The sequence below is a fragment of the Chanodichthys erythropterus genome, chromosome 19 (assembly GCF_024489055.1).
Source record: "Chanodichthys erythropterus isolate Z2021 chromosome 19, ASM2448905v1, whole genome shotgun sequence".
Taxonomy (NCBI): domain Eukaryota; kingdom Metazoa; phylum Chordata; class Actinopteri; order Cypriniformes; family Xenocyprididae; genus Chanodichthys; species Chanodichthys erythropterus.
In genome coordinates, this window is record NC_090239.1 from 26,085,641 (window position 1) to 26,110,274 (window position 24,634).

Consider the following 24,634-nt stretch of genomic DNA (forward strand, 5'->3'; position numbering starts at 1 on the left):
TTCCTTCTTATGGTTCATTGATTACCATACAGGGGGAAGAAGAATAACTACGAATTTGGACATAAAGGAATTGCATGTGATAGCTTCAGATTAGACCAGTTTTAGGCAGAATGCCTAGAACAGACACAAGTTCTGCATCTTTTCCTGCCACAGGACCTCATGCGGTCTGGGCATGTGTCACGATGCAGAGCATTCGGGATCCGTGGCGTAACACATTGAGCTAATCAGCCATGCAAGTTCATCAGTATGCTAAGCAGAGGTTTCAGTGTGAGAAAGAGTTCACAAAAAAAAAAGCTTCATAGCATGTTAACCATATTAGTATGCAAAGTTATTTAATGCCAACTAAGTTTTGGTTAACCTGTTGACTGAAGACCACATTAGAAAGAATAGCAATAGTTTAGCATGCTAAGCTATTACTGTGCTAAGCTAACTAGTATAAGACAACAAACACAAGCAAGGTCACATTCAGAGATGAATATCTCGGGAATAGTAGCGAATAACAAAAATCCGTTCAGTCATTTCTGTGCGGCTCGGTCCAAAGATCATCTGAGCTGATTTTGGACAAAATTGACCAAAATTTGTGGGAGGAGTAGCGAAAAAACTGTTTTTGATTTAATTCAATATGGCAGACAGGTACATTTAAGGAAAATGACAAATGACACATTGTCGGAATCGGCATAAACCAGGGAATAAAATGACATAAAGCAGACAAATTTTGGATAATGTTTTCAAAAGTTATAAGCAATTTTGCAAAAATCATTATATCTGTGGAACACTAGGTGGCGCTGTGCTGAAACTTCTCATGTACCTTCAGGACACTCTGATGGTCATATGTACCAAATTTTGTGATGATATGTCAAATTGTTTAAAAGTTATTGCAATTTATGACAAAATTCAAAATGGCGGACACGTGGTTCATCCGATGTTGACGAATTTGATATCCTCGGATTCGGCATGGCACAGGGAATCCATAGACACCAAGATCTTGATTTTCTAATAAAGTGTTCAAAAGTTATTGGCCAAAATAGCCATTTTTCAGATCTCATGACCTGTAGGTGGCGCTGTTCCCAAATTTGGCATGGAACCTCAGATCATGGTCTTGATCAAGTGTACCAATTTTAGTTTTGATTGCTCAAAGTTTGGCCGAGATACAGCCTCTATAGCAATTTTGTGTCAACCTCGTTAACTTCGTGACATCATAACTTTTGAACAAAGATGAATAAAAAAAATCTGTTCAGTCATTTCTGTGCGGCTCAGACCAAAGATCACCTGATAAAAGTTTGGACAAAATTGGACAAATTTTGAAGGAGGAGTAGCGAAAAAACGGAATACTGTACTTTTCAAAATGGCCACTACTGTACTGGGTGGAGACTTAATGTAAGATATTGAATGTGATCAGTATGAAGAGAGGAATCAGTTGTATTGACATTCATTTTTCTGGAACAAAGGGTTCAAAAGTTATAACCTTTACAAAAGTGAATATTTGAACTGGTGGTGGCGCTATAGACTTAGTCCTAGATACTCCAAAGTTGGTCAAATTACTTTTAATTACTATCACTACAAGCATGCCAAATTTGATAATTTTCCTTCTTATGGTTCATTGATTACCATACAGGGGGAAGAAGAATAACTACGAATTTGGACAGAAAGGAATTGCATGTGATAGCTTCAGATTAGACCAGTTTTAGGCAGAATGCCTAGAACAGACACAAGTTCTGCATCTTTTCCTGCCACAGTACCTCATGCGGCCTGGGCATGTGTCACACTGAGTTTCGAACCCATGATGCAGAGCATTCGGGATCCGTGGCGTAACACATTGAGCTAATCAGCCATGCAAGTTCATCAGTATGCTAAGCAGAGGTTTCAGTGTGAGAAAGAGTTCACAAAAAAAAAGCTTCATAGCATGTTAACCATATTAGTATGCAAAGTTATTTAATGCCAACTAAGTTTTGGTTAACCTGTTGACTGAAGACCACATTAGAAAGAATAGCAATAGTTTAGCATGCTAAGCAATTACTGTGCTAAGCTAACTAGCATAAGACAACAAACACAAGCAAGGTCACATTCAGAGATGAATATCTCGGAAATGGTAGTGAATATCAAAAATCTGTTCAGTCATTTCTGTGCGGCTCAGTCCAAAGATCATCTGAGCTGATTTTGGACAAAATTGACCAAAATTTGTAGGAGGAGTAGCGAAAAAACTGTTTTTCATTTACTTCAATATGGCAGACAGGTACATTTAAGGAAAATGACAAATGATACATTGTCGGAATCGGCATAAGCCAGGGAATAAAATGACATGAAGCATACACATTTTGGAAAGTGTTTTCAAAAGTTATAAGCGTTTTTGAAATAATCATTACATCTGTGGAACAGTAGGTGGCGCTGTGCTGAAACTTCTCAGGTACCTTTTACGACCTTCTAAAGGTCATACATACCAATTTTTGTGAAGATATGTCAAATTGTTTAAAAGATATCGCAATTTATGACAAAATTCAAAATGGCGGACACGTGATTCATCCAATATTGACAGAATCGACAGTATCGTCGGATTCGGCATGATCCAAGGAATCCATAGACACCAAGATCTTGATTTTCTGATAAACTGTTCAAAAGTTATTGGCCAAAATAGCCATTTTTCATATCTCATGACCTGTAGGTGGCGCTGTTCCAAAGTTTGGCATAGACCCTCAGACCATGGTTATGATGAAGGGTACCAATTTTTTTTTCGATTGCTCAAAGTTTGGCCGAGATACAGCCTCTATACTAATTTTGGGTTGACCTCGTTAACTTCGTGACATCATAACCTTTGAACAAAGATGAATAAAAAAAATCTGTTCAGTCATTTCTGTGCGGCTCAGTCCAAAGATAATCTGATCAAAGATTGGACAAAATTGGACAAATTTTGAAGGAGGAGAAGCGAAAAAAACAAATACTGTACTTTTCAAAATGGCCGCTACTGTAATGGGTGGAGACTTAATGTAAGAAGTTGAATAGCATCAGCATGAAGAGACGAATCAGATGAACTAAATTTAATTTTTCTATGACAAACAGTTCAAATGTTAAAACCGTTAGAATGTTGAAATTTTGAACTGGTGGTGGCGCTATAGAGTTGGTTCTAGAGACTCCAAATTTGGTCCAATCACTATTCATGAGCATCTCTACAACTGTGCCAAATTTCATAATTTTCTCATGTTCCGTTGATAGGGCTGCCATAGACTCCCATTCGGGAGGAAGAATAATAATAATAAAAGGGAAAACGTACAATTACAATAGGGGCTACAGCCCCTTCGGGGCTTGGCCCCTAATGATGTTAAAACGAGTGATACTTTTAAATATTAAACTAAAACCACCAGTAGGTGGCATCATCAGAAGTGAGTCATCAAGTCATTCAAGTGACGAAGCAAGTGGCAGTATTTTTGAAAGGGTAATTGAATCATTGACTCGCATGGTTTGTTCACAGCCACAAATTTGTTCACAAAATATTGATATGAGTCGCAGTTCTGCTGTGGCATTCGTTGGAACTAGAGATGCACTGATTGCAATTTTCTTGGCCGATTCCGATTTCTGATTTTTTGATCAGATCTGCCGATACCTATTTTTGCCGAAAAATATTGCAAACAACAGAACAAATAAATGCAATAGAATAGAGAGCTATGAAACTAAATTTTTCAGGTTAAGTAGGTTTTTATTCAGGTAAGAAATACTAAAGAAATTAAAGTAATCAGATCACCATAATTTCTGTATTCTTTATTGTAAATATTAAATACAGATTTATTCTTACCATTAAAGTTATAAAACATTCAGTCAAGAGCAGAAAGTGATTTTCTTTGTCTTTTGTTCTTTACATAACATGACAGACAGCAGCAGGAATATAGGACTGCTGTCCCTTTAAGAGTTTATGAATGGACCCAGTACTGTTACACCACATACGTTCTCTTCCTTAGCTATTTAATGATCCAAAAGTGACTGTGTTTATCTGAATAATTACCATTATGTATTTTGACATAATTTTGAATGCATTTGACCTTTAGTAAGTCACTCCTTTTGGTACTTGTGACTCTGTTTGACTTCTGTCTATGTTTGAGCATGGCTTGTTCGCTCCACTAATAGATCAGTGGTGCATGCGCTTTTGGTGTTAGTGTGAAACCTGCAGGAACCGTTGTGAATGAGATGAGTGAGAGAGAGGAGGTGCCCACGCAGGTGTGTGTTACCAGAGATTATTATAGGGAGATGAGAGGGTCTGTATCTCTTACCATTGGAGAAAGCGTAACGGCTAACTTAATCACATGCGGCACCTCTCAGCCTATCGTGTAATGGCAGTGACATCAGTGCCCGCCGTTCAAAACTCCTTCTCTGCGTACCACCACAGCCGGAGCATTAGCATTAGCTGTTATGCATGGGATCAGATTCCCATAGTTATGCTGTTTTGTCTGAAGGTTGTGGGCTTGCCTTCCAGTGGCTTTAACACAACACCTATTGTTCAATCTGTTAAACAGTAATGCGGCACATTATTTTAAAGTGAAAAACATATTTTTTCACTTTAAAGGTGCTGATGTTTTCAAAATATGTAATATAAGTCTTGTGTCCCCTGAATGTGTCTCTGAAGTTTCAGCTCAAAATACCCCATAGTTTTTTTTTTTTTTTTTAATTTTTTTAACTGCCTATCATTATAAATGAGCAGATTCAGGGTACGCGGCCCCTTTAAATCTGGTGCTCCACGCCCCAAGAGCTCGCGCTTGCCTTAAACACCATAAACAAAGTTCACACAGCTAATATAACCCTCAAAATGGATCTTTACAAAGTGTTCGTCATGCAGCATGTCTAATCGCGTAAGTATAGTATCTATTTGGATGTTTACATTTGATTCTGAATGAGTTTGATATATGCTCCGTGGATAAAGCTAACAATACACACTATTGGAGAGATTTATAAAGAATTAAGTTGTGTTTATGCATTATACAGACTGCAAGTGTTTAAAAAATGAAAATAACTAGTCTTGTCTCCGTGAATACAGTAAGAAACGATGTTAAATTTAACCACATTTAACAGTACATTAGCAACATGCTAACAAAACATTTAGAAAGACAATTTACAAATATCACAAAAAATATGTTATCATGGATCATGTCAGTTATTATTGCTCCATCTGCCATTTTTCACTATTGTTCTTGCTTGCTTACCTAGTCTGATGATTCAGCTGTGCACAGATCCAGATGTTAATACTGGCTGCCCTTGTGTAATGCCTTGAACATGAGCTGGCATATGCAAATATTGGGGGCGTACATATGAATGATCCCAACTGTTACGTAACAGTCTGTATTATGTTGAGATTCTCCTGTTCTTCGGAGGTCGTTTAAACAAGTGAGATTTATACAAGAATGAGGAAACAATGGAGTTTGAGACTCACTGTATGTCATTTCCATCTACTGAACTCTTGTTATTCAACTATGCCGAGGTAAATTCAATTTTTGAATCTAGGGCACCTTTAAAATAATGGTCCAGAATGGCCTGGACTTGAGTGCGTAGCGACCGGCGGGCCTGAACTCGAGTGCGTAGCGTCCGGCGGGCCTGGACTCGAGTGCGTAGCGTCCGGCGGGCCTAGACTCGAGTGCGTAGCGTCCGGCGGGCCTGGACTCGAGTGCGTAGCGTCCGGCGGGCCTAGATTCGAGTGCGTAGCTCCGGCAGGCCTGGACTCAAGTGCGTAGCGTCCGGCGGGCCTGGACTCGAGTGCAAAGCAGCCGGTGTGGGTTTCGGAATGCCAGCTGCTCGTGCCGAAGTCAACGGTGGGTCGTTCACACTAGACAGCAACCCTCTCCACTCCCGGACAGCTTCACAAACGTGCCATGTCTCTGGGTGATCAGCGGAGACGTGACATTGCTCTGGGCGATCAGCAGAGACGTGACATTGCTCTGGGCGATCAGCGGAGACTTGACATTGCTCTGGGTGATCAGCGGAGACGTGACATTGCTCTGGGCGATCAGCGGAGACTTGACATTGCTCTGGGTGATCAGCGGAGACGTGACATTGCTCTGGGCGATCAGCGGAGACTTGACATTGCTCTGGGCGATCAGCGGAGACTTGACATTGCTCTGGGCGATCAGCGGCGACGTGACATTGCTCTGGGCGATCAGCGGAGACGTGACATTGCTCTGGGCGATCAGCAGAGACGTGACATTGCTCTGGGCGATCAGCGGAGACTTGACATTGCTCTGGGCGATCAGCGGCGACGTGACATTGCTCTGGGTGATCAGCGGAGACGTGACATTGCTCTGGGCGATCAGCGGAGACTTGACATTGCTCTGGGCGATCAGCGGCGACGTGACATTGCTCTGGGCGATCAGCGGCGACGTGACATTGCTCTGGGCGATCAGCGGAGACTTGACATTGCTCTGGGCGATCAGCGGCGACGTGACATTGCTCTGGGCGATCAGCGGAGACTTGACATTGCTCTGGGCGATCAGCGGCGACGTGACATTGCTCTGGGTGATCAGCGGCGACGTGACATTGCTCTGGGCGATCAGCGGAGACGTGACATTGCTCTGGGCGATCAGCGGAGACTTGACATTGCTCTGGGCGATCAGCGGCGACGTGACATTGCTCTGGGCGTTCAGCGGCGACGTGACATTGCTCTGGGCGATCAGCGGAGACTTGACATTGCTCTGGGCGATCAGCGGCGACGTGACATTGCTCTGGGCGATCAGCGGAGACTTGACATTGCTCTGGGCGATCAGCGGCGACGTGACATTGCTCTGGGCGATCAGCGGAGACGTGACATTGCTCTGGGCGATCAGCAGAGACGTGACATTGCTCTGGGCGATCAGCGGAGACTTGACATTGCTCTGGGCGATCAGCGGCGACGTGACATTGCTCTGGGTGATCAGCGGAGACGTGACATTGCTCTGGGCGATCAGCGGAGACTTGACATTGCTCTGGGCGATCAGCGGCGACGTGACATTGCTCTGGGCGTTCAGCGGCGACGTGACATTGCTCTGGGCGATCAGCGGCGACGTGACATTGCTCTGGGCGATCAGCGGCGACGTGACATTGCTCTGGGCGATCAGCGGCGACGTGACATTGCTCTGGGCGATCAGCAGCGACGTGACATTGCTCTGGGCGATCAGCAGCGACGTGACATTGCTCTGGGCGATCAGCAGCGACGTGACATTGCTCTGGGCGATCAGCAGCGACGTGACATTGCTCTGGGCGATCAGCAGCGACGTGACATTGCTCTGGGCGATCAGCGGCGACGTGACATTGCTCTGGGCGATCAGCGGCGACGTGACATTGCTCTGGGCGATCAGCAGCGACGTGACATTGCTCTGGGCGATCAGCGAAGGCGTGACGTTGCTCTGGGTGATCAGCGAAGGCGTGACGTTGCTCTGGGCGATCAGCGGCAACGTGACATTGCTCTGGGAGATCTGCGAAGGCGTGACATTGCTCTTCCACGACCCCGACAGTAAATGCCGAGCCGCTCAACCGTAATGCCAAGTCAATATAATATTCAAGAGTCCAGCTAGGGTGATGCAATGGCACAAAAGATTTGAGTGGCTCAGATAACCCTCCTCGAAAGAATATCATTAAGCATATATTGTCCATACGAGTCAAGTGAGCCACCTCTACAAAGTCCCTCACGTAATCCTCAATAGACAAATCTCCTTGACGGAGACGCAAAATTTGTGCTGCTGGATTCATGGTTTGGTTGGTCGATCTGTTACGAATGCGCAGGCATGAAACAGAGTGAGAATCCAAATGCAAGCACCAACGTTTAATAACAAAAGGTAATCCATTCACAGACAGCTGACGAGAGCAACGACAAGAACATACTCACAAACGCATCGACCAACAAACAACAAATGAAGCATAAAGGTTTAAATAGACACGTTAACAATGGGCTGATAAGGGACAGGTGTTGGTGATATGATGTCATAGTAACTAATGAGGATAACTATAGCGACACACAAGGTACAGGCAAAACAGAAACCAAAACACAGGAAATAAAGATTGAAACAAAGAAAACCAAGATTACACTTCAACAGAAAAGTCCTACCAAACACAAAACACCGGGATACTGACAGAAACTATCTTAGTTCTAAATTTGATATTACTTACTGATTAGTTAAGCTTGTTTCTATATTATTTAATTGTAGTAGCTGAAGTGTTAAAGCAGTACTACTGATTTGTCCTGCATTACTTCCTGCATAGTTACTTATTAATGACGGCCCATTATTCTAAAGTGTTACAGTTTTTTGTTGTTGTTGGTCAATTAAGCTTTTTGTAATTATTTCAAAGAAATCTAGAAACAATGTGAATGTGAACAATGTGAATTGACAACACAACAACTGAAGCAGCAAACTTTGCAAAGCACAACATTCATGTCAGTGTCAAAACTTTTGGCCATGAATGTATATTGCTTCTCTTCCTCTTTTCTCAGCCTCAGATTGGCTCATATTTTGGAGCTGAGGTGTGTGTGGTGGATTTGAACAAGGACTCCAATACAGACCTACTTTTGATATCAGCACCAACATACACTGAGTCTGACCGGGAGGGCAAAGTGTTTGTTTACATCTTCACACCTCAGGTCAGTGATTTCAATAAAAATTCATTTAAAATTAACATTTTCATCAGAAAAGATTTAATATACCTTTGCATATGTTTAACCCTGTTTCCCCTCTCTCTGTTATATCTTCACAGTCAGACTTCAATTTTTTGGATACACTGGTGGGCATGGCAGGTCAGAGGGGTCGGTTTGGCTCTTCTCTGGCCAGTCCAGCAGATCTGGATGGTGATGGCTTCATGGATGTGCTGATTGGAGCTCCTTTAGAGGAGGATGGACAGGGCACCATCTACATCTTCAACGGGAGAAAGGGAGTTATCATTTCAAAATACTCACAGGTGAAAAAGATGTGGCTTTTTCCCATTTTTGGGACTGACAGCTCTCCTGTCCCCATGTTGAGAGAAATAAAATGCAAAGGTGTTGTGTTGCGTGTGAACATGATGTTATTGTAGTTCTAGACTAAATGTAAACATGCATTTACTCATCTGACTCGCACAAAAACATTCAGTATTCCTCAAATTCCTCAATAAAACAGTGAAATGCAATCTCAGAGACCTGTAGTTCTCAAACCTATGGTATTTAATCTCACTTTATTAACCACTGTCTTTGCTGCTGACCTTCAATAATCTAATTTAATAAGCAAAAATGACTTTAGATTAGATTTAGAAATAAGAGTGTTGAACTTCCTTCTCCTGTGTCCCATCCTATGAACAGATGCAGATATGCATTTCCTTCAACCTGATGCTTATTTATTTCACTTTTGGTGTGAAAGGGCTTTTACATTTTCCAAAAATATAACTTTTTTTAAATTAAGAAACATTCAAGCAAGACTAGCCCAGGTGAGAAAAAGTGCAATGCATTACTTTTCAAAAAAAGTTACTTATGCGATTAGTTACTTTTGTAGGTAGTCACCCAATATTGTAATGCATTTCTTTTAAAAGTGACTTTCCCCAAAACTGGTAACATTTTTGTTATTTGTCATTCCTTGAATGAAACAGAGGATTGTTGGATCGTCTGTGCAATCAGGTTTGCAATTCTTTGGGATTTCATTGAGTCAGTCTTCTCTAGACCAGAGTCAAGACAAGCTTCCTGACATTGCTGTTGGGTCCAAGGGTGCAGTTCTTCTTCTCAGGTCTGTTTTCTGTTATAAAGAACTAAAATACATACAAATACACAGTTTCAACCATAATCATTCATATGTGTTATATGTGGATCATTCAGGTCCAGACCCATCATGCGCTTGGAAACCAAAGTAAATTACAACCCAACCAAAATACCAACCGGTGAAACAGACTGTGCAAAGCGACTGCAAAACAACCTGACTGTGTGCTTCACCATGAGCAGATACAAACATCGCATAACAGGTTTATTCATAATATAATTACATAGTTATTGTGTTCTTACATCTCATATCATATGGTCATATATTCTGCTTGAGGTTTGTAGTATTGTTGCATTGCTAATATTTTTGGGCTTTTATGATCAAACACATTTTCTAGGTTTGACTGCAAATATTAATTACACCATAATGCTGGATGCCAAGCGACTGAAATATCGAGCAACCTTCTCACCCAAAAACCGGCTCCACAGTGATGTGATGAACATTGGGTTGAATAAAGTATGCAAAAGTCATGCTTTCTTCATAGAGGTAAGCATCAGATGTGATTTATAAATATATTTTGAGTGAATCTGATGATTAGGCTATAATTTGGGACTAAAAGGATAATTCCTGCTTCTTATACATAAAACTCAGGTATTCAAACTTCATTATCTTTATGTTATACATTTTTGTTGTAAAGTAAATGTTATATGATTGCATTAAAAGGTGTTACAAATTAATTGCTGAAATTCCACATAAAAACATTTAAAGGGGCTCTCTGTAGGAATGACACCCAGTGTTCAAAATAGGTACTGCAGTCCAAATTCAAAATATTGTTTGGCCCGTCCCCTCGTTCAAAGACGCGGGTTGCCAGCTTTTACAGCATATGGTTGCCAGCAACAATAGGGAGTGCAACTGACAATGAAAGCTGAGGAGACTTGCATACTGTAAGCTGATGAGTTGATTTATCTGTTTTGATAGGCTGTTGTTCATAGAGATATTTACAGTAGATGGATTCAGAGGCTTTTTAGTAGAGATGCACCGATTGCAATTTTCTTGGCTGATTCCGATTTCCGATTTTTTGTTAGTGTGATCAGCCGATACCTATTTTTTGCTGATTCCGATTTTCTTTCTAAGAACTATAGAGCTTGGCAAACTACGTCACTGTGCGTTGCATTCTGGGTAGTCGCCGCCATGTTTTATGTCACGCTCAGGAGCGTACAATGACAATAAATACAAAAAAACGACTTTATTTACGTTCATTTTTTAAAGAGCTGCTTCTACTTACTGAAAATAAATGGACTAATATTTGAATCTCTTGTGTTCATTCGATCGCTCAGTCGTGTGGCCAGGACATGATATATACACACATAGAAATCATACTGACGCCTTCTATCGGACCACACACAGGACAAAAGAGATGTCTCTATTTCAGTTTTTAATAACTAAGTGGCACCAATATATCTGCCAGATAAAATAATAAACACAATATAGATTGATCTCAGCCAGCATATCATCATATCGCCCTGATTTCTTCAAGTTAAAGCATTAAGGGATAACATAAGAGCATGAGCATCTGTAATGCAGCTCTGAAATTAATTATATTGTGGAATCGCTACACCAAGTAAGTTTTACTGGACCTAAATGGAATAAATACATGATTTCTTACCGAGACAAGCTGAACAATGAATCAGAGGTGTTGCTTTATCAACACAGAGAGTGATCGCAACTAGGCCTATATCACAAATGACATTTCTAAACGCATTTTCGTATTCATGGCGTGAGCACGTACATATTCAAACGGATCAGAATTTATTAATCTGTAATAAATACAAATGACAAAGCCAAATTTTGGTCAAAAAATTACTTTGAGTCTCACTTTCACCATTGTGTTTTTAAGCCAGAAGGCAGAAAATGAGGGACATTATAACATGCTTAACGTGGCTTAATTTACTAATGCTAATGCTTTATTAGTTTGGTGTTTACTACAGAAAAGCAGACAAGCCCAGAATGTGAACGCACATTTAACACAGGCATTTTCCTCCCATAAAGAAAACAGTTAATGGACAGTGACTTAACGTGTAATAGGACGGGTTCTGTTCATATTCTAGGCTCACATCTGCTTTGCTGTAACTGTTACTTACAGTTTCTATGGGAGGAAAAAGTTTAACGTGAAATTAAATGCGTTGCGTTCAAATTCAGGGCTATTAGTATGATGTTTACTTACATTACGCCACGTTAAGCTTTTTAGAATGTCCCAAAAATGGGACAAAATGGCACTCCATTTCACATTCGTTTTCCACGCTGGTCAGTATATGCATATAGTTCATAACACAGCCAGCGTTCACCATTCTAATATGTTTTTAACTGTATAATATAAATTATAACATCTTCCTCCACTATTTCCCCTACTTCCTCTACTGTACTGTCCCTGACCTAATGTCCCAGAATGCAATGCGCTGCTGACGTCACGTTCCCAGACTCAATAAATGACAACATATACAAACAAAAATCTACTTTTCTTCAATGCAGAGGTTTATTTTCATTTAAAAAAAGTAAAAGTCAGCAATAAAATATAAACAGCTCAAATAAATGCAGTAGAATAAAGAGAGCTATGAAACTAAGTTTTTGGGTTAACTGGGTTTTTATTCAGGTAAGAAATACAACAGAAATTAAAGTAATCAAATGTAAAATAACACATTGTGTTATTTTGCATTGGTTACCTTCATTTCTGTAGTCTTTATTGCAAATAATTCTTACCATTAAAGTTATAAAACGTATTCAGTCAAGAGCAGAAAGTGATTTTCTTTGTCTTTTGTTCTTTGATTAACATGACAGAAAGCAGCAGGAATATTGGACTGCTGTCCCTTTAAGAGTTTATGAACGGTCTTCAATGGACCCAATAATGTTACACACGACATGGGTTCACTTTCTTAGCTATTTAAATATTAAAAACTGACTGTGTTTATCTGTGTACTCACCAAGATTGTCTGTGCCGCTGGTTTTGAAATACTTTTGTATACAGTTTAAGCGCAGGAAGGCGACTATTTTGGTACTTGTTGTGACTCTGTTTGTTTTCTGTCTGTTTGAGACTGAGCGTGGCTTGTTCGCTCCACTAATATAGATCAGTAGTGCGCGCGCTTTCTGTGTGAGCGCGAGACCTGCGGGAATGACTAAAAATTATGTGCAATACAAGCAATACTTAACCGGAGCGAATGAGTGTGAGAGAGGAGGCGCCCGCGCGGGTGTGTGTCACTTCACTGTGACAGAGAAGAGAGCGAGAACGCGCAGCTGACGTTATTGCCTGATTCTCTGACCCAGTTTGTTTGCGGGTTTCCATGGCTGCAATACGCGGTGTTTTCCGTGAACTGGCAACCTGTGATGTCGAAATACTATTGGATAAACTGGCAGCACGAGGTTTCGCACAGACCAAAACAAAAACAGACATTCAGACACAGAACGCACATTTCAAAGTAAAATATCTGGCTGTAGCAGTGTTTTTCTGAGAAACAAGTAGGTGAACTTAGCATGTTTCCTAAATATCTGCAAACATATTAGGGTATTTTTATGCTTTATTAAAGTAAAAATCTTACATAGAGCCCCTTTAAACAGAACACACACTATTAATAATAACTTGATTATTTACACAGCAGGAAGAAAATTAACAGAATGTTTGAAAATGAAAATTAACAGGATGAGTATGTAACCTGATAGCCTAGGATGAAAATAAAGTTATAAAACTGTGATAAAACTACAAATGTTTAATATTCAACATTTGAAGTAATAATATGGGGACATAAGAATCAAATACAAAGCAAGAGTGACCCAAGTATAACCATAGAGTGTTTTGTTAATAATATATTTTTTTATTTCTCATTTCCATAAGGCTTGTTCAGAAGATGCTCTGAACCCGTTGTCCAATCAGTTAAATTTCACATTTGAGGGTCTTCCACTAGCAAGAATGCAAAATTTGAGACCAATACTGCTGCCAGCGATAAAGACCTCCACAGACCACAATGTAAGAGTTCATCTGTGTTAAGAGTAGAAGTTAGCAGTTTCAAAACTTTTAAACTTCATCACATTTCATTAATTTTTCTGTGCCCTCACTTTGTTTTATAGCTAGATTTTGAGATAAACTGTGGAACTGATAATTTATGTGTTGACGACCTCCGAATGGATTTCAATTTCTCTGGGTGAGCAAATCATTTGCTCTATTTCTAAACTGAAATATTAAAATAAATTAATAATTTTGAACCATATTGATGCTTATGAAAGTATTTCCGAATCTCTCTTTGGTTTCTGTAATCCAGGGCTTCAAACATAGAGGTTGGGATAATGCAGGAGATCAATGTGAGAGTGTTTGTAGAGAACAGAGGAGAAAACTCATACAACACTCTCTTCACCATCAAATACCCGTTTGGTCTTTCCTACAGGAGATTCACATCTAAACAGGTAAACATAGGCACATATGCTGAAACTGAGTTAATAATAAGAATGGCATTTCTAAAGCAAAATAGCTATGAAGGTGCAATGAATTTTTGAATGAAAACAGAGCCACATTAAAAATAGTTAAAGTGTTAGAGTTTTATTTTACAAATATTTTCAAACCATGTAACAAATGGAATGTTAGTTAGCATGTTTTATATATATGTAAGTGTGTGTGTGTGTGTGTGTGTGTGTGTGTGTGTGTGTGTGTGTTGAAATATATGATAAACGTTCTGTATGAGCAGGGCAGAGTGGAGTGTGTGTCTCTGGATGCTGAGAGAGGAGTTACTCTGGGAGAAACCGCATGCCAAATCAGTAAACCTATCCTCAAGAGAAACACTCAGGTCAATAATCACACCACTGACATGAACATTTGCTCATGTGGAAGAATGCATGTTAATGGTTAAACTGATAATCATTATTTTGCTCAAAAATTATTAATTACAGTTGTTCTCATTTGAGACATTTCTTTTTACATTTAATAATGATCATGAGAATTATTTAACTTTCACATGAACACAAATCAAGAGAACATCAAGTCATAGAGAAGGTTTATTTTATATTCAAGATTCATGTTTAGATTTATTACAATTAGTCCCAGAGAAGGTTTGCTTACTGATTTAGTCACAGATGGGCAGTACAAATACTTCATTCATTCATTCGAGCAGAATATCACAATGGAGATCACTGAACTCCAACACACACATCTGCCTGTATTTTCAGATCAGCAAGTGGTTGTCAAGTTGGGAAGATTAGGTAAAATGCTTGTTGTATAATTAATCAATTTAATAGGAAAGCTCTGATTCGGGTATTTAAACTCTTGACATCTGGCAACACCAATGTACTAGAAAACAGAAATGTCCCTAAAAAACAACAACAACAACAACAACAACAAAAAAAAAAAAACACTTTTTCAGGAAAAATAACCAGCGGGACAATATTGCAAAGATTATCCTTAATTGATCTAGAGAAGCAGGAATCATGATCACGATTAAAATACTATTAATTGTCCAGGGCTGGGTTTCCCGATAACGTTGTCTCTTAGCGCGCTACGAAGACTCTAAAGGTAGACCTTAACTGAAGATGTACCGTTTCTAGGCGTGTTCCCCGAACTTAGGAGGTTGCTTAAGGTATATCTTCTTAAGTGCCACGTTACCAGGTGCTGTCCATGGTGGCGGTGCTGAATTGGTTGATATCGATGGCTCGAGAATCGATAATTCACTGCTTCACTGAGTTATGTGAGAAATCAGTGTTCTTTATAAAAAGGAGCACTTCAGAAGTAGAAACTGCATTTATCAGGACTCATGGTATGTTATAAAAGTAATCTAAATTGCAAACTAAATCCATATTGTAATTTATCAATATTCTGGGGGCGCGGAGCTCCCATCAGCGTGAGTTTTATTTAGAATAAAGTTTTAATTCCTTGGAGACGCGTCATGCAGCTGACAGACATGTAGGTATCTCGTTTATATCGTTTTTTTTTTTTTTTTTTTTTTTTAATATTCACAAACTTGTTAACTATATCATGAATTTACGATTGTAAAATATGTGGAAGTGAATGTGTTTTGTCACGCTATGAGTTTGCACGGCAGTTAGAGCTGTCGGATAGCCTATACGAAATCTTCCCCGAAATACATAAAAGTATGTGGCCGGTGAACTGGGAGAAGAATGGAGTAAACTTTATTGTTTCATAAACAATGTGTATCTGATATGAATAAAACATATCAAATATGAAAAAAGGGTTATTGTTGCAGCTTCCGTAGACATCAGTGTAATTTGAATTTAACAAACTATAAATGTCTTTTTTTATGCAGTAGCCTACTTAATTCAAATGTGTATTTAAATGTCTGAAACCTAAAATAAAGCGCGATGAGGTTAAAAACACCGAATAGTTGTGATAAAGTTACATGACAAGCGCAGAGCGCGCGTCTGTCTCTGGATCAGCGCTAAAGCACATTTGAATTTAGCAGTGAATTTTTTTGCATTTTATTCTTTGCCATAATCCTAATCGAACACTGAGTGTATTACAGCTTCAGATTTATATTCGTATTGACTATAAACAGTGATAAGGTATAGCTAAGAGTGGTCCAGACCAACCTTACGAAAGTATGACTTACAGAAGGTATACTTAACTAAGAACGTTTCGGGAAACACGTATTAACGTTAAGGTACAGCTTAAGGTATAATTTAAGAACGACGTAGAGTTAAGAAGGTTTCGGGAAACCCAGCCCTGGTCATTTGCATATACACATTCATTACTGACTTGATTATTTTTAAACTCAAAGCAGTTTGCAAACACTTTTAGCTACTTTAATGTGTGTGTGACTGTTCAACATGTCCAACTTTAGTTAGTCCAAAATGTAGTCTTATTCTGGCTTTTTTGTTTAAATTCTAGGTTCTGTTTGACATTACATACAGTATTAATAAAGAAAGTACACTGGGCCAAAATGTGACGTTTGCTGCTGAGGTCACGAGGTATGAAGTTGTTTGAGTGAAGTCAAAGCGTGAAACAGCCTTTGACCTTGAGCTCTAGGAGGATTCTCACATGATCATGTTATCAGAAACGGATAAATGATACTAATAATCAAAACCTCCATCTCTCACAGTGGAAATGACAAACACTCAATCAACAGTGAGTTAAAAAAACAGAAAACCATCGATGTCAAATACGCCATCTATATTGCTTTGATAAGGTTAGTGCTCTGTTCCATGTTTCTGTATAAAAATAATACCACATTTTCTATTATCCTAGACTGTAATATTGTCTTTTTCTTTCTTCATTTTAAATAAAAGGCATGAAAATTCCACCATCCACATTAATTTTACTTCAGGGAAAAGGGATCTTATGAAACCTGTCCAGCAGATAATAAGGGTATTAGTTATTATTATTTTTTTTTTCTTCTTAAAGGGTTAGTTCACCCAAAACTGAAAATTATGTCATTTATCACTCACCCTAATGTCGTTCTATATATATCTTTGGAATACAAATTAAGATATTGTTGATGAAATCTGATGGTTCAGTGAGGTCTCTATGAGAGCAAAGCCATTTAAACTCTCAAGGTCCATGAAGGTACTAAAACATATTTGAAACAGTTCATGTGAGTTCAGTGGTTCTATCATAATATTATACAGTGACAAGAATACATTTGTGCGCCAAAAAAACAAAATAACACCTTTACAACAATGTCTATATGGGCTGATTTCAAAACACTGCTTCAGAGCTTTGAATCGAATCGAATCAGTGAATCAGAGCACCAAAGTAACGTGATTTCAGCAGTTTAGCCGTTTGATAGGAGATCTGAATCACTAATTCTAAACAAAAGATTCATAAAGCTCAGAAGCTTCATGAAGCAGTGTTTTAAAATCGGCCCATAAAGATATAGCCCATATAGGCCTCAATGAGCAATCAGATTTAATCGACAATATCTTAATTTGTATTCCACAGATGACCAATGGTCTTACGGGTGTAGAATGACATGAGGAGAGTAATAAATGACATTATTTTCATTTTTGGGTGAACTAACCCTTTTAAGTATATTATAAAAAGGTTTTATGGTAATATATTTTAACAGGATTTATTTTAATAACACTCAAATGCTCATACTTTACATAACTCTTCTTTACTTTATTTCTCCTCTTTCAGGTTCAGAATGACCTCAAAGAAATAACTTTCAAAGTGTTCATCAGAGTACCAGTGAAACTTGGTGATACTGACATCTGGACTAATTCAAATCTGCAAGTGTGTGAATTTATTTCTTATCTCATAAGCCATACAGGCATAGGCGTAATTTGCGGGTGGGGCGGGTGGGACATGTCCCCACCACTTTTTGCCAGGGTCGATATTGTCCCCACCACTTTTTGAAACATCTTGCGGTACGGATGTAGGCCTATCTAATACAAAATAAACGTTCATTAGCAATTTGTTCGTTTGTGTTAAATATTAGGCGATCTGACGCTGGGATGTGTTGTTTTTGAAATCATGTTGCTCATTGCCGCTATTAGTGGCAACAGTGTTCTCTTGATGCTCGTGCACACTGCGCAGTCTTCACACGGACGAGCGCTTCTACGCTGTTGGCAGAGACTCTCCATTCGTTCCGGTGAAATCACAAAACAAAATGCACATAACGTGTCCCTGCTCTTGATATACAATCACTGATGATCATATTTGGTTTTAATGAGAAAAAAATAAAATTAATTTTAAAAGGGCAGATTAGAACCAAGAACCTCTAACACGCCGAATAAAAATTCTACCGCTAGTCCATCAGAACAATTAAACATTTGGCGCAGATGTACGTATTTATTGACTAATGTAAAACTCTCGAGACTAACAATGTAGTAGATATAAGGATGAACCGATCATATTAAAAATGAGGTCTATGTCAATAATTTTCTACATTTATTGTAATAATACAATTACAATACACCAAAACACACATTACTCCTGTCCCACCCACTTTTTAAAACAAAGTTACGCCACTGCATACAGGTATACTGATAATTTTAATTAAAGGTTGAAGTTAGTCAGACCGACACTTACAGAAAACGTCGAACCAATCAGCATTAGGGGGCGTATGACAGTTGGATAGAACAAGTAAGAGGGAGACTTGAAAAAACGAGAGATGGGACACAATACAAAAGAGCTCAAAAGAATATCACTGGAATGAAGGTTTATGACTTGGCAAGCACTTTAGGACTGTGTTTATATTAGAAAAGCGCTGGAGAGAGCTTAGTGGGAAAACAGACGCGGAGGCTGCTTTGATTCCGCTTCTCATGTGAGTAACACTGGGTTTTGATTGTGTGGAGCTGCTGTGCTGTTGGCGACTAACAACAAACACTTTGTATTTACTCTTGTGTACTGTATGTTCACTTCTTGTGCTTCATTGTCGTTCGTTCATCAACTGCACTTTATTTTTTTGCGCGTCATCTGTGATACACAGACATCCATTTGCATTGAGTGTGTGACAGTTGCCAGACACTGACGACATTGTTAGTACTTGCCTCACCTACGAGCAGCGATCGGGATTCGAGGGTGGTTAGGATTGGAGGGTGAGTTTTGGAGGCGGAGCAATGAATTGAGGGGTGATTTCAATTATCAACAATGTCCAACAGCTTTTTTCAAAATCTACTTATCACACCTTTAAATAATTTCGGTATGATGTAGGGAAGAAAAATGGCATCCCATCCTTCACCCATAATTGTCCAGAAACATGTTTGAAAATGTCACCAAGGCAAACTTATACTTATGATTATGAACCAGGGAGCAGGGGGCCACTAGCGGGCTTTCGCAAACTTACAAGTAGGATGATGTAAAAGTATTTAAATTAATAAATTATTATTGTAATATTAACATAATCTGACTTTCATTAAATCAAGATGTAATCTGGAAATCATATTTCTTTGTATTTTCCCTCAATAGTCATTGTTTTTATTGAAGAACAAATACAGATTGTAAATTTTGGAGCTGCTAAAATTTACACATTGCACCTTTAAATTAATAATGTTAATTAATTCAGTATATCATTAAAACAAGATTGTGAAACAATCATCTTTCTCATAATCACAGCAGGAGAATGAGAACTATAGTTTGCAAATATAAGGGGTCGGAAAACGTGCTTACAAGTTAAAGAGTTTGAGAACTACTGTTTTAAACTGACATTGGCTGACGGAAAGTGAGATTTTTCTTTCTTTCTTTCTTTCTTTCTTTCTTTCTTTCTTTCTTTCTTTCTTTCTTTCTAAAGATTTATGGCTGTAAAAGCGAGAACATTGAGAAGCCTGTTATCACCAATTTTACATTGTTGGATGTTGTTAAAAATCATCGTGTGGTGGTGAGGACACTTTTTAAATTTAGTTTTGTTTTACCTCATTAGTTTTCCACAATTTATTAGTAGTATATGTTAAACATATATCAATGAAGCTCTGTCTCTCTCTCTGTGTGTGTGTGTGTCAGAACTGCTCTGTGGCGGTGTGTGCCGTGTTCAGCTGTGACGTCAACCTCATAAAGAATGAAAGGAAACTCTATTATATATCTGGTGATGTGAGCTCTGGATGGATTGAGCAGGTATCTGACTTTTAAAGCAAATTCATATCACAGAACAGACCATATATATTCATAATTGTTTCTGTATCTGTATCTGTGTCTCTCTTAGACTGGACTCAGAGCTGCTGTGTTTGAGTTGATCAGTTCAGTGTCTCTGGATTATGACAAGAGCAAATATATTTTCTTTTCCTCTGATTCTCAAGGCACTGCACCATCTCTCCAGGTGATTCAGTGATCGTTCATGTCAAGTCTAATAACTGTAAAAAGAGCTCTCAAAACACTGCTCTGTTTGAAGGAATCTATAACTGCAGTCTACTGTTTTTTTATGAATTGTTATTTGTTAATTTGTTTTGTATTTTATTCTTATATTTTCACACCACATATTTTTTTTCTTTTTGCTTCTTGCTAATATATTGACAGTTGCACTTACAATGTTTTTCACACATATGTCCTGTGCATATTTGTGTTTTACTTTGTACAAGTGTGTTTTTGTAGTAAGGAAGAGTCACAGTATTTTTGTTAAAGAAATGCCACAGAGACAAATGAGTTTCAATGAGATCACTTCTGACTGCACTAAAAATTCACTTGCTCACATTTTTCCACTTTGTAGATTAACACTCAAGTGGAGGTGTATGAGGAGCCGAACCTGACCAAAGAGATCATTGGAGGAGTGATAGGAGGACTGCTGCTACTGGCTCTCATCACAGCGGCCCTCTATAAGGTATATCGCCTTCATTAAATCAGTTTCAGTCGCTCACACTTTCACCTGTCTAATCTATATTTTTTAATGCTTACATCATGTTAACACATATTTTCTCTCTTTACAAGGCTGGGTTCTTCAAAAGCCAGTACAAGCAGATACTGCTGGAGGCACAGCGGGATGCAGGAGGAGAGCCAAACATGACACAATAATGTGCATTCAAACAGCATTCAAACAGTTATAAGATATATATGTACTTATTGTGTTTTGTAGGCTTCAGAATGAAACATGAATATACAGCTCATTGTAGCAACATATTTCAGACTGATTTAGAACAATTTATTTAAATGAAAACTGGACAATTTTGAAGTTATTTCAGATTACTCATCATCTTATCAGTGAGCACACAACAAGTTACCACAATGAAAGTATTTATAGCCTTTCAAATATTTGACTTCCTTTTTTGTTATGAAAACTGATAATGACTGTATGAACTGTAGGATCTTTTTCTCACATGCACATTGTTTTTGAGATGTTTTCTATGGAAGTTTGTTTCCACCATGGAATTAAAAAAAATACAAAAGGTAATTTCGACTTTGTAACTTTTTTTCTCTGAATAGCGAAAGACAAACTTGCAAGTCAGAGAAAAAAGTTTCAATTGCGAGATATAAAATCCAGTTCTGAGAAAAAATTGCATTTGTATCATAATTCTGACTTAATAGTTTGCGATTGCAAGTTAATATCTCACAATTCAGAGAAAAAAAAAATCATAATTGTGAAATATAAACTCAACTTTTTATTTTTATTTTTTATTAGTGAGTGGCGGAAACAAGCTTCCATAGTTTATTTTATTTTATTTATTTTTTTGTTAAGTTTCTTCATGTTTTCATAACAGGGATGTGCACTGGGTGTAGATGTTTAATGTTTTTTGCTTTATAAAAAGATATCGTTTAAATCTTCTTTTTTTATTTTTGCAATATTGGAATATTTAAAAATGGTACATGTTGGTATAAGGAAATTAAAATATATTTAAATAAAATAATTTTGGCATTATGCATTGCACTTATTTTTGTGCCATTATTTATAAGCATACCTTAATTTGTATTTTAAAGGGGTGATGAAGTGAGAAATCAAATTTTCCTTGAGCTTTTGACATATAAGAGGTCTTCATACTATAAGAATATCCTGTAAGTTTCAGAGCTGAAAACATCCTTGTTAGTCCAATAAAAGCTTTAATTGACACCAGACCCAAAAATCGATCTGTGACATCAAAGGGCAGCAAGCACCGTCTCCGCAGAAGAAGATCAACGCCTACTTCATCACTGCCTGTTTAGCCCCGCCCATCTATTCACACATTACATGTAATAAATAACATAGGCCTACATGGTGCTACTAAACCGGATCGCGCTACGAAGCAATAAACATGCCGTTGAGGATTACAAAATAATGTGCAGTGCCTGGACTCCACAGTAATGCAACATGTAAGTAACTGTGTTTATTGTAATGCCTGATCTGATATATAATGATTCATGTAACGTCAGATGTTCTTTGTCTGTGTGTCAGTAAATCAAACCCATGACTTAACTTCAATTCTCATTGTTTCTCTTAGTAGGATGAAAATAATGTTATTTAATGGTGATTTAATTATATGAAGAAAGCGATCAAAGAAAGCTCCCTTTGCAATCGGTTGGAGCAGCGTGCGATGAAGCTGTCAATCAAACAGCGCGAGTTTATCAGTGACTGATGCATAAAATTCCTGTTTTATTCAATGAATCTTTTAGTTATATCACGTTTGCACTGTTAGTGTCATGATCACAAGTTGGAGTGCCCTATTTAGCCACCAGAGGGCACTCCAACCCAGACTGTTTCTCACCTCTTTTGTACTTAATTTCCCATAAACCACTTCCCGGACTCATTATCCCGTCGTTGCTTTCAGCTGTTTTGTGTTTGATCATTTGTGTCTGTATTTATACCCTGTTTGTTTCTGCTTTTGTCATTGAGGTTTCATTTACGGTCACTGGTTTCTCTGTTCTGTTTTCTTTGTTTTGTCTGGATTGTTCTTTGGATTTTGACCCTGCCTGTTCTGGATTACGTTTTGGATTATCCCATTAAAAGCTGCAAATGGACCTTACCTGTTTGTCTCTGTGCCTAACGTTACAGTTAGTGAAGATGCAAGCATTTGTTAGTGTACAGAAATTGAGTTTCAATGACGAGATCACTGCTTTCATGCGCTCAACAACATGTCTGTGATTGGCTACAATGTTCATCTCTGCAACCTTTCATGCCACGATCTCAATATAATGCCATAAATCTAAATGTAATGCAACACGTTTCACGATTAGTTAACCTTAAGAGCTGTAATAGTAAAAACCTGCTAAAAGAGAGAGTAATACTTGGCTATTTCAAATGGAAAGATGTCAGCCAATCACAACAGTGGGTGTTTACACTGAAGTTTCACAGCAAACACACCCCTTAAAACAGAGCGTTCAAATCAGAGGGCTAAAATCAGGGTAGGAAAAATGCCTTTTATTTATAACAATTTTGGAAGTAAAAAGCATACTAACATTATAAGTGCACCCCATGAAACATTATAAAACAATAAAACAACGCAGTTCATGACCCCTTTAAATAAAAAAATTGAGTATGAACGTAAGTCAGGAAATTCTGTGATTTGGGGTTTTTGTGAAACTGAGCAATTGCAGCAAACCCAAACAATACCTAAAACCTTTTGCCAGTTATTTGTTCATTCATTTTTATAAATCAATGTAGGACACAGTATGTGCTGAAAATCTGGAATAGATAAAGACTCGATGCAAAAATCTACACCACGAACAATATACAAGTGAAAATAAAAGTGAATTATTAAACTATTGTTACAGTTTACTTGGCGACATAATAAATCACTTACAACTTTGAAAATATGTACTGAAAGAAAAAATGTTGTTCAAGATGTGAAGAGCATTCAAAAATGCATCCTATGGGTGTAAATGGCTCCTGTTGATGATAAAAGAGCTTAATAATCTTTGTGCTGCTCTAGATAATTGCAACCTACTTCAGAAGAGGGTTTCATCCTAACATGTCATCTGCAGATCACTGTGATATTTATGGCTTAGGGTATTTGAGTGTCACAGACACGCCAGGTTCCAGCACCCTCCAATCACAGCGCACACCATCCCCTGAGTTCTGATCACCGCCACCTGCACCTCATCAGCACACTCATCACCAGCACTACTTAAGACACACTCACACACATTCACATTGTCTGGTCTTGTTTGCATCAAAGGACTTACCTGAATGCTTACCTCAAGGACTCCTCTTGCTACTTACCTGTACTCCGGGTTTCCTAGCTCCCCTCCTCGATTCATATCTGGCGTGAAGTGTTGTCTGAAGTCATCTACTCCATTCAGCAAGTATCATTCTCCATTGTCACTCTGCAAACACAAAGGACTGTGTCATTCTCCATATCTCTCGTACATCACCAATGTGCATCTGCTACTCACCTGTCTGCATCGTTATACTCTGCTTGTGTTCAATAAACAACCTGTTATTCCTATCTTCTGTCTCCTGCCTGGTCCTACTGTAACATCGAGAGTGTGCTAACTTTGATCTTTTTAGTTATCTTAAACATGCTGCTGTATTCTTTGTGGTTGTTGGGATGATCAGATTCAGACTCTGATCCCACACTACTGCAAATTTCCGTAACTCCGGATGGCCTCCTATGCTCCACACTTCTCTAGAGATCTGGTTAGCAACAAA

At 38.5% G+C, this 24,634-nt stretch overlaps 1 pseudogene; it reads left to right on the forward strand.

Moving 5' to 3' along the window:
* LOC137007541 (uncharacterized) overlaps window positions 1-22,808 on the forward strand; it is a 90,120-nt pseudogene extending 67,312 nt beyond the window's left edge.
* Window positions 22,809-24,634: the final 1,826 nt, after the last annotated feature.